This window comes from Melospiza georgiana, chromosome 8 (genome assembly GCF_028018845.1).
Source record: "Melospiza georgiana isolate bMelGeo1 chromosome 8, bMelGeo1.pri, whole genome shotgun sequence".
Lineage (NCBI taxonomy): Eukaryota > Metazoa > Chordata > Aves > Passeriformes > Passerellidae > Melospiza > Melospiza georgiana.
The window spans coordinates 22,900,456-22,915,330 of record NC_080437.1 but is presented as its reverse complement, the minus strand read 5'-3'; the positions used below and the strand labels follow the sequence as shown (position 1 = coordinate 22,915,330).

General features: G+C 35.9%; 1 protein-coding gene across 1 annotated transcript in view; it reads left to right on the top strand.

The window, feature by feature from the left end:
* The window catches only part of ADGRA1 (adhesion G protein-coupled receptor A1), a 249,735-nt gene that overhangs the window by 104,782 nt on the left and 130,078 nt on the right, over nucleotides 1–14,875 (top strand). The window lies entirely within an intron of this gene.

The following is a 14,875-nucleotide window of genomic DNA, read 5'->3' as shown; positions in this document are numbered from 1 at the left end:
AAAGATCACTGCCTGAGAAGGTGCCAGTGGGTTCCAGAATCAAAAGTCTAATTTCACACATGGTTGATGAATTTCAGAATCTTTGAATCTCTCACATGCTTGAATGACCGAAAATTGCTGAGACTGTGACTTTGCTAATGTCTTTTGCAAACAAAAGGAGAGTCAGACGTTTCTCTTATAACCACAAGAAGAGTTGTAACAAACATATTAATAGCAGGAGGAAGATCAGAAGTTGTCTGGAATGATTTAGAGAATTGGTTTTAATAACAATTACAGATGTTTTTAGGTTGGAAATGTGAAAGGATGTGAATACTACCTGCAGATGATCCATCAGGTGAATTGTTAAGGAAACACAGATAGGTGTCTGGAGGCAAATATGGAATGTGAGACCTTGTGAGTGCAAGGCAGAGACAATTCCAGTAGCCTGTGTTACCAAACATTTGAAATTCTGCAATGCTCTTCAAATATTAAGCTCCCATTTTATAGAGAGCCAGCATGGGCATATTCATAGAGATCCATTTCCCAGCAGGAAAAGTAGTTATTCTAAAAGTGCTGGAATGATCAGGAGTGATTAAGGACTGTTAATTGGTATTTCCAGGTAACAAGTGAATATAAATCTCTGAATTCTACGGAGGAAATGAAAGCAATTTCTCACAATTTCTTAATTTAATTCCTAATAGAACTCCCTATCAGACCTTTGATACAGAATTTATAATCCCCATCTAGTTCTCACTTCTATTTACAATCAAGGGCTGTAATGACTGCCAGTAGCTTGACTTTGCTTCCAATATCTGCAGAGAGTTTTACAGTGGTTGTAATTGCTGAGCCTTCCACCAGCTCTGTAATATCTGCCAGGTATTTCATGGGGCTCAGAGTATCTGCTGGGTAACTCACAGTGCCCAGAACATTTAGCAATTTCATTTTCAGTAAGTTAATTTGAGCTTAGGCATAATAGAAGGCTGTCTGGCACCAAAATAATAATAGTTATTGAGGATGATTTATAAATAATATGTGTTAAAATATGCACAGAGTTGATCAAATTAAACATATCTTAAAGAAAATATTGAGTGACTTAAAAATTAAAAACTCCTTTATGTGAACATCATCCATCTTGTCAGACATTTATAGACACTGATCTTCCTTCTACATGCTAAAAGGTGCTATGAGTTTTCACAGTGATAAGATGAGCAAAAAAAGAAGAATGAAAGGGAAAAAATTAAAATAGGAGAGAAATGGGCAAAGAGTTTTGCAGGGGAGGTAGGGAATGAACCAAAAAGTCAAAGTATGTGGACTCTGAATAGCTACAGGGATGGCAGTTTGCCATCAGCTTTTTAGATTATTTTATATGTTAAGGTGAGAAAAAAACAATCTTTTGGATTTCTTCCTGGCAAATCTTTCTCACACATCTACTTACTCATGATAGCCAGAATAGTAAGTTGCCTGTTAGAAACAGTTAAAAACCTGCTTTGGGGGTTTTAGGAGCTATGTAACTGCACAGTTTTAGAATTCCCAGGATTCTGCTTGCATATTTCACTAACAGCTTTTAAGAGCTACTTAAATCTTCTTTAACAAAATTCTCCAGCTGTCAGAAATGTTTGGTTATATAAAACAATTCTTCACAATGTTGGAAATAAGGCTGAAAAGCTAATTGGATGACAAAATATGGTTTTGCCCTTGTCTTCTGTGTTAATGATGAGGGACTGTGGTGAATTCATAATGGTATGGACAGAGAATCTTTCTGAAAAATGGTTGTGAAATTGGCTTCATACAGTGCCTTGTTACTCTTTCTCCATGACTCCAAATAGGAGTTACTCAATTTCCAGGACGAAAATTGTATTTTCCTGAATGCAAATACTATAAATTTCTAATTTTCCTGAATACGAGTGCTGAGATCTGATAGGAGTCTGAGATTTTCTCTGGCTCACAGCACCAGCAGAAATGGATTCTCTAAGCCAAATTCTTCACTCAGGAAAGACCTGTATGTGTGTTTGTCTTAAGGGGATTATGAAAGGTTGCTCTTAAAGCTAGGTTTTGATTATTAATACTGGTGAGTGAGATATGAGAATTTAGTTTCTCAGTCTCAAAACTGTATTGATGTTACTGAACAGCATGAATAGGTAAAAATTCAGTTGTTCTGCAAATTACAATTGACATATAACTGTGATGGAGTACTTTTCTGTTAAAAAGCCTTGACTCATCAAAACAATGTTTGCAGAAGTGCTGATTTTCTTTTGTCCTCCAATTAGGTTTTATTTAAAAATTAGAAAGTAGTTGACATAATATCAATAACATTTAAATAAGTTTTTTGACTAAAATGCTGAAAATGTTTACTAAATGTTACAAAAAATATTGAAATGGTCAAATTACAGAAACAATTTTATGGTGCCTTAAGACATTTATTTATTTATTTATTTATTTATTTATACCACAAAGAAATTTATCTAATTCTCCTGGGGCAGAGTGCTGTTTCTCATACAGATCTCCTACAAATTAAAATCTTGGATTTTGAATATATATATGCTCTACTGATGTTTATAAATAAGTAATTGAGAACATATTATTCCCTTCTGTTAATTAAAAAAGAAACTGCTTGAAATGAAAATATAAAAGGATATTGAGAAATCTGGTTTTTTGCTTAGAGTTTATTGCATTAATACATAATAAAATGCATTTTTATTCTTTATCATTATGGATTTTTTCATGCAATTAGTAAAAGAGTTTTGTTCTTATTTTGGTGTCAGTAGCTTTTCTGGTTTCTGTGGTCTACTGTTCTAATCTTGGTCCTGATATGGTTGCATGGGCCTATAAAGCAGACAGGTTCAAAGAATGAGAGGCAGTATCTTGGTTCTCAGGAAATCTAAATGCACAGAAGAGTCTACATTGCTTTAATGTGGTTGTGCTCTACTCAGCCAGATGGTTTGCTGTGCATACATTCACATCAGTGCATCACAGCATTTTCAGGCAAGCTCATTCTGCTGCATGGCACCTTTCCTGTAGCTGTCCTTACCTGTCCTGTAGCTGCTTTCTGAGCTGTGCTATGAGGCAGACTGCCAGAAAGCCCCATAAAACAACCTTTCCCCATAAAACATCCTTGCCCCATAAAGCAATCTTAAGCAGTCCTGGGTGGCTCTCTGGCCGCTTTAGCAGAGCTTGCTCTGGCTTTTCATCTGACCCCATATGAGATGATGGCTAAAGATAATCCCCAAAAACTGTTTGCCCTTTTTCTCTGTGTTGATATAAAGCTATGCACAGTTCTTTTCCTTGGAAGAAACAAATCTATTTCTTCTCTCTTTATTATGCTTTTGCATTGAATGTTTCTTTTTCCCACTTCCTTATTATCTGTGTTGAATTGAGTGGGAGAAAATCTCTTTCCATGTTGAGCTGATTCAACACAGGACTGTGGGACAAGAGTTACAAGAAATTCTAAGATACAGAGTTATTTATTCACCTATAGTCTGCACATCTCTGAAAAACCCATGCTGTTGCAATAATTACAACTAGGAAATGGAGACAATTAACAAAGCTAGTATTAATACATCTTCTCCTTATACCATCCTCAGCAAAGAAACTTCAAAGGTAAAGGAAACATATATAAGCACAAATGTTAGATACATTCATTGAGGAGACAGTTTCAGGGAAAATATGGTAGAAGTAGAACTTGGAAAGCACAGGGTAACAGCAAATTACAAGACAAATATCTCAGCTGAGTAATTTTCCTTTCTTGTATTGACATAGGTGAGATAGCATGTGGTTTTAGGTACCATCCCATCTACCGTAAATGCTTCCTGAGTCACAGGACCCTGTTTTTCAGAGGTGGAGTACCCAGTTTCAGTACCCAGAGGCTTGATTTGAATTGTTGCTCTGTGTGCTTCACATTCATGAAAATCAGCTGTAGGGTGTTTCACAGAGGGGTTATTCCAGTAAATTATTTTGAAAGAATGTATTATGCCAGAATATGTGTTCTGTCCACAGGTGGTGCACCTGTTGGCTGTGATCCATAGAACTCTAAGTATTTATATCAAACTTACACAGGGAACCTCTTTGGGTTGGTTCATAGTTTACTAAAAGCTTTCATAATCTATTTGGACTTTCACCAGGGGTGGCAAGGAGCAAGTAGCCAAAATAGAGCTGGAGTTTTGTCTGTGTAGGATCTGTATGGTGAGGCTGCTGCCAGGCCTTAGGAGGCTGTCTCTGAGAAAAATGTTAGTAGAATAAAAATCCATCCTATTGAATACAGAGGTGAGAAAAGAAGATAATAGTTGTGGCTTGTGAGTGTCCAACAGTGTTTGAATTATTACTCAGTCTCTGAATTCTGTAAACTACCTCAGTTTCAACTGTTAACTCATGAATTAAATTAGCAAGTTCTGACTCATAAAATATTATTGAAATGTGGGGTTTGGGGAATGATAGACTCCCTACTTAGGATGGACACTTCAAAGGGAGGAATAAAAGTCAAAGAAGTAAATCCTTTTCTGACTTCTGTATTCTGCAATAAAATTCTTTAAATGTTTCATAGAAAATGTGAATAATTTATTGGAAGGGAGGAGATAAAGTTGTTAGGGAATTGTTTGTACTTAACCAGCACCTTGTCCTTTGTAGTTTGCTTCACTTCAGTGAGAATCAGAGTATCTGTTCCCCCAAAGGAGCAGAGTCAGGCTAAAATGTAGGTGCTTTTTGCTCTGATGCTCCATACCTGTTCACATTAAAACTTGTGCAAGGAAAAAAAGAGAAAAAACCACAATTTGTGCTTTATGCATTCATTCTACTTGTGTTGTTAGAGATTTCTTGTCCATTTTAAGATTAAATTTCTTGCAAAGGAAGCACTTTCTTCATCAACTATCTACTGTCACATTTTCTAATCTGCATTTCTTATGCTTAAATATCAGGAGAACATTAGGATATATTTCTCCCAGGCTATGTACCACCCCCTAGTCTGTTTTTATAAGTTTGTTGATTTTTTTTTTTTTTGCAATCTTACCTAGAATACAAAAAAAATTGAAATATTCAAGATATTTTAAATCAATTATAGTAATACCATTGGGAAAAATAGAACATTTTCTTTTCTACACTGCTGCTATAAAGTATTTTTATTTTTTTGAAGCAGCTTTCTTTTTCCTTGACATAGATTCTTAAGAGAGTGTGGCTTTAAATGATTTCTCAGCAATGGTGGAGCAGCTTTAGATGCTGTTTTTGTTGAGATGTCTTTGTAATTTTACCTGATGTAATTGCACATTGTTGCCCCATCATTCCTAGCAGAGAAACTTGGTATCCACTGTCTGATAGTAAGAACTTTGAAAGAAATACCTACTTTTAAAATGCTGAAGAGGGAAAAAAACTATGTACTGGGGAATTTTTTCTTTGAAAGAGCTTTTTCAACATTTAAATTTAAGCTGAAGTCAACAGAATACAATCAGCCTTGATTTGTGTGAGTTTTTAAGAATACTGCCAACTGTCTTGTGTTAGGTATATGGTAAAGAAGTGAGATTTGAAATTCCTTTTTTCATGTGGTGCAAAAATTAAATATCTACATTTTCATTCAAGTCTTAAAATTATAAATATCTATATTTGCCCATAGATTATTGTTAAAAGCTTCCTTTTCTGTATAAAATATATTGCAAGAAAAAACACAATCTTAAAATTACCAAGGAGTATTTTTTCTTCCTTTATTTTTTTCAGCGTACACAAAATATATTTTTGATAACATTTGTTACTTAAATTTAGGGACAGGTTTGAGATTATTGTTTCAATAATTTCTTTATTAATTTACAAGTCATTCTTACGGCATTAACACAGTATAAATATTGAACTGTGGGGGGGTTTCAGGATGTACTAACTGACTAAACTCAAAACCTCAAGCAGAATGAATGATGGATTAATTATCCAGATTTAGATTTCAGTCCTGCAGTTTCTTGGCAGTCCACAGGTAGCTTGCTGCATTCATGCAGAGCATCATTGTCTTCCAGAATATGCAGGATCAAGACTTCAGCTCTAATTCTGCAGGGAGTGCCTAATCACATGAGTAGGTTTAATTATGTTAAAATAGGAATATTCACACTAATAACCTTTCACAGGATTAGGTTTTGCAAGATATGGATAGTGATACAATTAGCAGTGTTTAAATCCTCTTCCAATTGCTTTCGTTTTACAATGTTAGCAATTCAAGATTTTCTTTAATAAGAAAGTACTCATGATAACAGAATGCATATAAATCAGATAAAATAACTGAATATTTTGATCTTTCAAAGATACATGGGGTAAGTTCATTTCATGTCAGAGCTAAGAAGCCATTTGTATATCAAAGCTGGTTTCCATACTATCATTTAGTAGTATGAAATGAACAATGTTTCAAACTTTTGTCTTCAAATTCTAGATTTCTCATCTAATATAATCAGTCTCAAAATGAGAGGAAAAGGACTATTTTGCCGTAAATTTAATCTTAAACATTATTATCTAATTTCTTCAGTGGTGGTGTAGGACACTGCTGGAAGATTGGGGGCATAAAATTAGTAACAGTTAAATCTTATAAGTGTGAAATAGCAGAAATATTAAAATGTTCATTTGAGGATGAAATTTGACTACAACATATTTTCTTGCATTTGTGTTTACACATGAATATTCAGTTCAACAGAAATTTTCATCCCTGAAATCTTGCTGATTTTGATATAGGAAAGGTACCCAGTTGTTTGGTTTTTTTTCCATGGCTTACTCTTCTATACTGCATTAGAGGTTTTTAATGTACACTTATGTCTTATTTTCTACATTGTCTTTGACAATGCAAAATGACTGAAGGAAAATTTAACCAAGGTGGAGTGAGAATGGCAGTGAAATGAGGCACTCCTGCCCTTGAACACTTAGCTGGCCATATTCAAAAGCCAGTTGCTTATGAGCAAAACAATGTTAAAACAAATAGCCTTGGCTACAATCCATTGAGTCTCTCTGAAGATATATTCTTTATTTATTATGGTAACATGAACATTAAAACACTAGGGTTAAATTTTATACTGGTGATTTCTAGGTAAAATTATATAAGCTTTTAAATAAACCTATGTTAATATTGTCCAATATCAGTGCTTATTAGGGTTTGCTGTAATTAATCTTAATTGTTATCATAGGAAATTTCCCTATAAAGCTTTCATCCTAACAATCTCTCTTTCATTTAAGTGGACTATACCATAGTGGCGTTTCACATCTTTATAGCACATGTCAACATACTTTCTTTAATGTTTGTATAAAAATGGCTGTTGAGAGCTTCTGACACTGTCAGCTGGGCTGAAAGGAGCTTGGAATGAAAAAAATGTAATACTTCAACAGAAATGTTGTTTGTTCAGCATTTCTTTGAAGAATTTTTTTCTTTTCTTTTTTTACGTTCTGGCATAGATGAGAATTCATGCAGCCTTCTGGACTCTGGGCAATTGGGGACAATCACTGACACTCTTGGGACCTTCCTGCTACCATCTTTCTGTGATCTGAGTGTACAGTTATGATTTGAAAATAAAAAAGGTTTAAGGTTTGGAAAGATGAGTGCTATCACTGCACTTCCCAGTTAGATAAAGCTAATTAGTGTATTTGATTATACCTCTTGGACCTATTGGAGTGGGTCCAGAGGAGAGCCACGAGGGTGACTGGGGACATGGAACTGCTTTCCTGTGACAAAAGGCTGAGGGAGTTGTGGTTGCTCAGCTGCAGAGGTGAAGGCTCCACGACCTCAGTGCATCCTTTCAGTACCTAGAGAGGGTTTATAAGAAAAATGGGGACAGACTTTTTAGTAGAGACTGTAGCAACAGAATTAGGAATAATGGTCTTAAACTAAAAGAGGATCTATTTACATTAAATACGAGGAAGAATTTTTTTACAATAAGGGTGGTGAGACACTGGCAATGTCTCACCATTGACACCCAGGGATGAGGAGGGTGCACCACTCCTGGGGGCATTCAAGATCAGGTTGGGTGGGACTCTGAGCAAATGTCCCTGCTCATTCTGGGGGCAGTTTAAAGGCGACATTTAAAGGTCCATTCCAGCCCAAACCATTCTATGATTCTGTGGTTTTGTAGAGCTGGGTGCTTTACCTTTCTGCTACTCAGCCATTTTTATTAACTGCAAGCTGTAATGAGTATGCAAAGTCATGAGCCAGCCAGTTCAGTTGCCATAAGGGTAATTGGAGTAATCAAAATCAGCTTTTTAACAGTGGGTTTCTGGCTGGTGCCAGGAGGAAATTTGTGTTGATGAATCTTCCAGTACCATAGCTGTCAATATGTCAATTTCAGCATATGGCAAATAATCAAATGCTCCCCCAGCTTCTGAAATAGAGTTTTGGGACAATTTGAAAATAAAAAATTGGAAATTTGTAGCAGTTTTATTTGATAGGAAAGAAATTAGTGATGCGAAAACTATTTGCCTATTCTTTTAGATTTCTGTGCCAGTGCAAGACAATGCAATTTTTTAATTGTTTAACTGGAACAAAACCTTGAACTTCATATTGTGGAAATCTTTCAAGTAACTTTAACATTTTACAAATTAAAATGTTAGGGTATTTGCCATTTATATTAAATAAATGAAATCTGTTATTAAATAAGTGAAACCTGTTTCCTCTGTTTTTCACTGCCACTTGAATTCCTTTTAAGTACATCACTGCTATCATCAGTAAATAAGACAGGGTTTTTTCTTGTGCTCCTTTTCAAGATACATCAGTCCCTAGAACTGGTGCAAAAAGCATAATTAATTGTACTGGGACTTGGGAATCCGGAGGAAACTCCAGTAGATAAAGACAGGTAAAATAACTTTGTCATGGCTAGAAATGTCATCCATCTGCTGAGTGATGACTGAAACCTGAATTACTTGGATTTGCCAAAAGTGACTAAATTTGAATTGTACATTCCCCAGCTCAGCCTTTCTTATTTTCTATCTAGCTGTAAATTATTTTAAGTAAATAAATCAGATTAGTTATATAATCCAAGTGACTTTTGAAGACTCATTCAAAGCTATGATTTTAGCTCATCTTGGCATATTTGCGCTGAATTTTAGTTTCTGTTTTGTGTCGTGGAATGCCTCTATGAGGTCAGCTGACGCAGGTAACTGCAGCACCAGAAGCCATGGACTGTGACAGCCTGGGTTCATTGTCTTTCTGAGTTATGATAAATCCCATTTACTACTTCTGCTGATCTCCTTTGATGGCTTTACAGAAGTTTGCAGGAGTAAAATTGCAATAAAAATCTTGTAGATTTAGGTAAAACAGCATGCATGTCAGAAATCTTGCTCTGTGGTTAGTGGCTACCATTTCTGTGCAGCACTTAGCATTACAAAAGAAACATAACACCCTAATTTAATTATAAGATGCTGGGAAGAAAAAAAAACCCAAACAACAAACCAACCAAAGCAAAAGCACTGCTTGATATTCCTGTTTAAAAAGCATGCATGAGAGGGAAAGGGATTGATAAAATGGTGTGGGATATCTCTTGCCATGCCAGCGTTATGAAGCTGGTGGAAATAAGAAGCTATTACATGAACAAAAGCTCTGCTTTTCCTGCAGTGAGTGGTAAATGAATGTGATACAAAGCTTTCTTGTCCCAAGCTCTGGAGACTTACCTTATTCTGCTGTTTAATACATGTTGGCATCTGTATTTTCTTGATATTATGTTGAAATTAGAGCCAGACACAGCTTTTATTAAAACTGAAGCTTGGCCTCAGTTCTGTATTCATTTTTTACTTCCTTGGCACATGGTGTGGTCTGTGACCTTCTACACCAAACGTTTCCTTACTGCCAGCAAATTTTGCAACACAGAAATTGGCGTTGGTGTGCTGGCACCTCCCTTTTTGGCAGAGCTGGCTCTTGGAGCACTTCAGATCACGCTCTTTTCTCCAGTTCCATTTGGTAAATATCAGATATAATTTGCACTGTCAGCAATTCAAATTTTTTACTAATGTATTTCAATTTGTTTTTCCTCATTTTCATCTGTCCTTTTTCTTGGATTGGTTCCTTTGCTTTGTCCTCACTTCCAGCTTTCCCCCACTGTGCTTTCCATGCACATTTCTTTCCCACTGAGACTGTATACAAATATTAGAGCTCTAACTCACACTTTTGTCAGCAGGATGTGCCGCACTCTGTAGGCACACTCAGTTCAAATAAAAAGCCCATTGGCAATACAATAAATCAAGTGATTAACAAGAAGCAAAATGCCAACCTCTGGCTTTTTTTCTGTCCCAGAAGCTTGTGGTACACTGTAGAAAACTGAATTTTCTACCAATCAACTGAAGTCAAAGGTATATCCTTAGACGTGAGCACTGTAGTGCTGAAATGATGTGTGGGCAACCTGGAGAAACCTGTGGATTTTCCTATTTCTGGTTGTGTGAAAATTGTTGATAGCAAACAAAGCCAGTTAATGAGGACCAGAAAAAGCATACCAGAAAACTGTTTCTGGTAGACTGAAGAGCAGAAGGTTCTGGTGTAGTACAGGTTTATGCACTTAGTAGCTGTTGAGCTGAGCTGCCCAGATTAAAGGTTATGCAGCAGGAAATGCAACAAAGCTGGCTGGAGGTAGGACAGTTTCTCCACCATCTTGTGCTGGTCATGTTAGTTAATGACTAGCCAAATTTCTGTAGTGTTTAGACAGACCTGTTGCATGGGCCAGGTTTTGTACTTACAGGTTTGCTTTTAGTCATTCCCCCAGAAGACAGTAGTGTCACTCATTGGAAGTGAATATTACCTAAAGATAGTAATATGGTACTTTAAAATGTAACTAAAATATGGGTAAAGATGCATTTTGTCATCTTTTTTACAAGTTTTTTTGTTCCATGTATGTGAAGAAACAGCAGTATTTCCTTCGTACTCTTCTCCTTTCCAACTTGTTAAACAAAATAGAAGGCCAGAATTAGATAGAAAATTGGAATACTTTTAAAATCTCAAGAACGGAATTGTAGGGAAAACCAGGAAATACAATATGTGTGTATATGTGTGTGAAGCAAATTCTTCTATAAATATACTAAGGGCATATGCATTGGTGCATTCCCATAGAGCTTCAGTGTACCTTGCTATTTTTCTATTTTTGCTAATTTTTAAAAAAATAATTTCTATTTTCTTTTTCAACATTTTGGGACACTGCATGCATTAAAGTATGCAGGGGTGTACTCTATTTGAAAAAGACACAAGTGATCATATAAATTCAGTGGTTTTTGTGTAACCTTATTCCTTCTCTGTATTTCCTCAGTATTCTAGTCTAGATCTATTCTGAAATACAAGACTAGATGGCACAGAGAGTCTGGCCTTCAGTCAACAAAACCCTTTTCTGCTGAGAAGTGAAAGATAACGAAAAAGATGTAATTACTGTAATGATGGGTTAGACCTTTAGATTCATGCTGCAATCAGTGATTCCTGTGGTGCTCTGCTGCAATCATGGTTTAGTGCTGACTGGAGAGACAAGACAGGTAAAGACTGTAAAACACTCCATCAGCTCTTGATCTGGATGCCTGAGGGGAGTCACATTTGCAGACAGGGGTGCTGGCTCCGAGATCAAGGGCAGCACAGTGACTTGTCTTGGAAGGAGCATCCTGGAATATTTTTCAAGTGTGTAAAGACTAAATGAGATCCCTGTAAATTGCTCACTCCCTTCTCAACACACAATAGTAAACATTTTGATTTTATGAGGCTGTTGTGTCTGCCATACACGCACACACATGCATAAATATGAGCATCAGAGATTATATATATTTAGTAATCCTGATTTAGTCTTTATTACCCACATAATCAAAGAAAAAAATCAATTGTCTAGGGCTATGCTTGCCAGAGCTGTTATATTTAAAGTGCTGTCAAATCAATACCAAAATAATTCCAAATACTTTCAGAATTTCTTACTTCTTCATTTATTCTCAAAGTCAAACATGAAAATGTGCATACAGCATTAATAGATACTTTTATTTTTATTCTGAATTTGAAAGATTGTTGGATTATGTATTAAAAGTAAGTATTTCCAGCTGATGCTGATGTAACTACAATAATTTTATAGCCATTTGGGATAAAGGGTATTGGTCATAATTCTGAAACTCTTATTGGTGTGATTAATCCTCATAACTGTGAGCTGTGTCACAAAAGTCAACTGGAACATCTACATGAATAATGGTTGCAGAACCAGCCTCAGACATTTAAATCATTACTGCCCCTGGAAAACAACTGAAGATTAGCTCTGGTATTAATGTTTTTGTGTTGATGTCACAGAGATTAAAAGCAGATGTTTTCCAGGAGTACTTATGTTTACCTTCCATGGTCTGCAAATGTCATAATCCATAGAAATTTTATTCTTTTTAATTTGAAAATTAGTTTTCAGCATTATTTGTCAATTTGGCCAACCCAAATAGGTACATTCTCAAAGCTGGTCAGGAGGATATCCTAGCCTAATGGTATGTTTAATTCCAAGGATATATTTAATTCATTTTGCATCTTTATTGGCGCTTAAAAGGATTTGCAAAGAAAAATAAAATGAGTACACTGTTGATAGGACTGATAATTTTTTGACATGCTGAAGTAAAGTTTTCATTCACTTCTGATCACTAATTGACAAACCCTGTAGAGAGCACCTCATTCCCACTGAATTTCTGGGTTTGGTGATCTCCAAGGCTGAAGAGCAGAAGGGGTTATGGGGGGAGCCTTGGACATCCACACTCAAGACAGAGATAAATTCAGAGTGATAGTGCTACACTTCATCCATATGCTCAGCAGGTTATTTAACTTGAATTAAAGATATTGATATTCTAGTTCACACTCTTCCTTCTTCATAGCCTCACAGCACAATGTGTCACTCACTGCAAAACCAAAACCATTCAGCCAGATACAACATCCTCAGTTAAAAACTACTGTATCAATGCGAAATACTTTGTTTCTGTGAGTAGCATCTATTGCTGTTGTACTGTCACAGTGCGCTTAATTTTTCTGCATTTTGGTAGTCATTTAATAAATTTATGGATAAATTTGTATTCCATATATTTCCTTATATTCCATAATTGACTTCATAATGCAACACAAAAATCACAACTTTTTGGAGAGAGAGATTCTTTCTATCTGCTAGTTAAAGACATTTAATATAAATGACTGGGACCAAGGCTGCAGCTATTAGGAATGAGGCATTAATCTAGTTTACCTTCTCTTCTCTTAATTAGAAGCCAAAAGTCATATAAAAATACTGTGTGTATTTAAAGGAATTTTTAGTATCACATTATTGTCTCCATGTAACAGGTGCAATCAAAAGGTAAATTTCAGGATGTGTACACAGGTAAGGAGTGCTTTCTGAAGGCTGCACTTTATAGTCAAAGCAGACTGAAAGCATTTCAGTAGAGAGCAGCTAGTCCCTTAATCCTCTGTGTGCTTCTCCCAAACAGAAGTAGCATGTATTCACTTGTACCAATTTTGCATGCTGTGCTGGCCAGCATTCTTCTTTGCATAAAAATAGAACTGCTCCCTCTCACTGTTTACTCAAAACAGGTGATGAATGTAATGTTTAACAAAATAGTAACAAAGGCCCAAAGCAGGATTTGTAACTACAGCTTCTCACAATTTAAGAGTTCCAAAGACAGCACCTGGATGACATAAAGAAGTGTGTTAGGGTGGAATGCTGAGTAAGAGGAAGAACACTATTGGCTGTCCACAAATTTTAGCAGCTGTAGAACCAGTGATTATGGCTTGAAACCTGGACAAGCATGGCTAAGTGCATCTGTATTTGTTATGGGCAATGGAGGGTTTTGAGGAGCAAGTTTAAGGAAGATAAAACGACAAGCAGTGAAATGGAAAAAAAAAAAAAAAGGTACTTGTCCAAAAAATAGATGTTTGAGGTAGTAACTAGTGGTGCAAATGGTGGAAGGGTGACCTTTCAGCTGACAACTCTGTAGGATGGATTGATATTAATGATGAGAAGCCTTTAAATGAAAACAGAAGAAGAAGAAGGGATAAGATCTAGCTTTTAAATTCTCTTTCCTCATCAAGGTAGAATAATAACCAAGGTGCAAGACGCTATAGGTCTTTTGTCTAAGGTGAGATTGCAGATTGAGGTTAGAAAGCAATCCAGACTCAGAGAATTGATTTGGTGTTGGAGCCTGAGGTGAAAAGGCTCTATTGTAGGAGCTGTTGTGCATGATGTTCATGAGAATTTAGGACTGAGGAAAATAACCTTCAATCACTCTCAAATCTATGAAATAGCAGACCTTCATCAGGGCCGAAAATGTACATATCTTCCTAATTTGCATTTTTTTAAACTGTGTTTAGGCATTTGGATTTGTGGTTACAAAAGCTGGTTTTTGTAGTAGCCTGCTTAGAATGTGTAGTATTCTCATTATTGGGGTGTTTCTGCGAGAGAGCTTTGAGAGATAAAGTTCATTTTAAAAATATGGTAAAAAGTATTCATCTTTAAATAGATAAAAAGAACTACTTAGATAAATATTTAATGTTAAGTAATTATCTAGAGAGTAGAGATGACTTGTGGAATTGGCAGAAGGAACGGGAAATGAAAAGTCATGGGGACAGTTGAACTTAAGAGGAAAGTTTAACTATTATTAGTCTTATTATTATCCAAATCCCAGGCAAATGAAGTAGCTTCCACTCTCTAGACAGTAAGTTTCGTTCTGGAGCAAAGTGGGCATTTCCTCTACTGTCAGTGAAGTGGTCTTGTAAATGTTAACTGAACCTATATTCATAGCTGTATTTTTTCTCTAATTGGAAAACTCACTTTTTCATTCTGTACACTTGTATAATAAAGCAGCCTGCCTTGACAAGGAGGCTGGGTTGGAGCATCTCTAAAGATCCCTTCCAACTTCAACCATACTCTGACCTGTTTCATGAAACTCATTTTCTGTAGATATTCTGGTAATCCTGTTTTTATCTGGGCTCACACCAGTGAAA